This window comes from Panthera leo, chromosome D3, assembly GCF_018350215.1.
Source record: "Panthera leo isolate Ple1 chromosome D3, P.leo_Ple1_pat1.1, whole genome shotgun sequence".
Taxonomy (NCBI): domain Eukaryota; kingdom Metazoa; phylum Chordata; class Mammalia; order Carnivora; family Felidae; genus Panthera; species Panthera leo.
This window is the reverse complement of record NC_056690.1, coordinates 45643317-45646069: the sequence shown is the minus strand read 5'-3', so window position 1 is coordinate 45646069 and position 2753 is coordinate 45643317. Positions and strand designations below refer to the sequence as shown.

The following is a 2753-nucleotide window of genomic DNA, read 5'->3' as shown; positions in this document are numbered from 1 at the left end:
ATTCTGGCAGTATCTGTATTTTAATTGCCAAGTTTAATCCATTTATATTCAAAGCAATTGCTCATAGGGAAGAACTATTTCTGCCGTTTTTCTGTGTTTTTTATGTATCAATTTTTTTGTTGTTGTTTCTCAGTTCCTCTAATACTGTCTTCATTTGTGTTTGATCTTTTTTCCCTACTGTATCATGTGATTTTTTCATTTCCTCTTCTGTATAAACTTGTAGTTATCTTCATAGTGGTTACCATGGGAATTATAACTAATAATCTTGCATTTATAACACTGTAGTTTGAATTGATACCAACTTAGTCTCTTTCTTTCTTTCTTTCTTTCTTTCTTTCTTCCTTTCTTTTTTGCTGCAAAAAAGCTTTATTGTTTTCATTTCATCCATGGCTTGGGAGAGGGCTCAGGGTGGTTAAAAAGCTGCCTAGTGGATACAAGGAGAGACTCAAGCACAAGCCCTAGCACCTGGGGGAATGCCAAAGGGACCCTCTCAAAGGCTGCTGGGCTCCAGAGACTTCTAGTCGTGCGTGAGGGTGAGTCTTTCAAAGAGATACTCGCCCAGCCCAGCCTGGGAGCCCGACAGCCTGTGATTAGTCAGGTGGTCACCCATCTTCTTGATGAGTTTCACCTCCTCATCTAGAAAGCGATTCTCCATGAAGTCACAGAGATGGGGGTCTGCACGGGCAGAACCCAGGGCATGCAGATCCCAAAGGGCCTGGTTCAAGTTCTTCTCCAGAAGCAGGGAGGCTACCATGGCATTCAGGGTTTTACCCCACTCATCTTGGGACGGCTTCTGCATGTCTTGGAAGAGGGTGCGACCCTGTGCTGGTTTTGCATCTTCAACAGATGCTCAGCTCCCCTCTGGCTTCTCTTCAGCTAACTCGCAGAAGAAATGGCCCACATCCTCCAGAGCCACATCGTCACTGTCGAAATAGAAGCCCAGAGAGAGGTAGGTGTAGGAGGCCCACAGATACATATTGACCAGTCAGTTGAGGGCAGCCTCTACCTCGGTGGAATAATTCTGATGAATCTGGGAGCTCATGGTTGATTGATAATAAGGAGCTAAGTTCAAAATCGGGTGTTGGCTGGTCGTGGAGGCAGAGGGTGGGCAAAAAGATGGCTCCGAAGGTTGTGATTGGAAAAAAGGTTGGAGGGTGGTCAGAGGCTGGTAGTGTTGGGAAAATGAATAAAGTTTTACACCGTAAGATGGCAGATGGGACTAAAACAAGCTCTGGTCTCTAGCTTGGAGACCCCTCTTCTGGGTTCTTCTTGCCCTGTTTGCTGCGGGCGAAAACCCCCACAGATATGGAAGCTGACAACTATAAATTACCCTTCCCACTTGGATTTGGTGCTCAGATCTTTGGAGAAACAGTCTCCTCTGAACCTGCCGGTGTTAAATAAATCTCTGATCCACTGTACAGTGGAAGGGGCATCCCTGGGTCTGTTCCGTCTGTTCCAAACACTGTTGAAGCAAGAGACAGATCCACAGGACCACCAGGAGCACTGGCCTTAGTTTCAGTACCATAAAGAAATTGTGCTCCTACACAGCTTTGCTTTCTTTATGTTATTGTCACAAATTTTATCTGTATACATTATATACCTATTAACACAGAATTATAATTTTTTATGAATTTGGCTTTTTATGAACTTAGCTTTTTATTTAATTGGCTTATCATATAGGAAAAAAAAGAGGGTTTACAGAACAAAAAAAAAAACTGCCATTTGAATTTACCTATGTATGTAGGTACATACAAAACCTTTACTAGAGTTCTTTATTTCTTCATATGGCTCTGAGTTACTATCCAGTGTTCTTTCATTTTAGTCTGAAGGAGTCCTTTTAGCATTTCTTATAGGGAATGTCTACTAGTGATGAGCTTTTTCAATTTTTTGTTTACCTGAGAATATCTTAATTTCTCCTTCATTTTTGAAAGATAATTTTGCCAGATGTATAATTTTTGATTGGCAGGTTTTTCTCCCCCATTCAGCCCTTTAAATAAATCATCTCAATGCCTTCTGGAATCTGTAGCTTCTTAATAAATTAGCTCTTCAGGTGCCTGGGTTGCTCAGTCAGTTAAGCGTCTGACTCTTGATTTTGATTCAGGTCATGTTCTCATTGTTTGTGGGATCGAGCCCCATGTCTGGCTCCACACTGGAAACATGGAGCCTGCTTGGGATTCTCTCTCCTTCTCTCTTTGCCCCTCCCATGCTAGTGCACGTGCATGTGCTCTCTCTCTCTCAAAATTGAAAGATAAATATTTAAAAAGGAAAGAAGAAAGGGACTGGTAAGATTTAAAAAAATTAGCTTTTTATCTTTTTAATGATCCCTTGGATATGACAAGTTACTTCTCTCTTGCTGCTGTCAAGATTCTTTCTGTGTCTTTGGCTTTCAACGATTAGATTATAACATGTCAGTGTAGATCTTATCCTATATGTGAAGTTTATCAGAATTGGAGTTTGTTGAGTTTCTTGAATGTCAGGATTCATATCTTTCCTCAAATTTGGGAAGTTATTAGCCATTATTTCTTCAAATATTCTTTCTGCTCCTTTTTCTCTCTCCTTTCCTTCTGGAACTCACATTATGCATATGTTGGCATGCTTGATGGTGTCCCCAGAATCTCTGAAGCTGTATGTTGCTCTGTATTACTGTTTGTTTTCTATTTGTCCATAAGTTCTTTGTTCCTTCCCCCCCTTTTTTCCCTGCCTTCTTTTGGATTAATTGCATATTTAAAAAACTTTTGTTTTCTCTCCATTTT

General features: G+C 40.9%; 1 pseudogene; it reads right to left on the bottom strand.

The window, feature by feature from the left end:
• Positions 1-517: 517 nt before the first annotated feature.
• LOC122203942 lies at positions 518-1042 on the bottom strand (annotated as a pseudogene).
• Positions 1043-2753: the final 1711 nt, after the last annotated feature.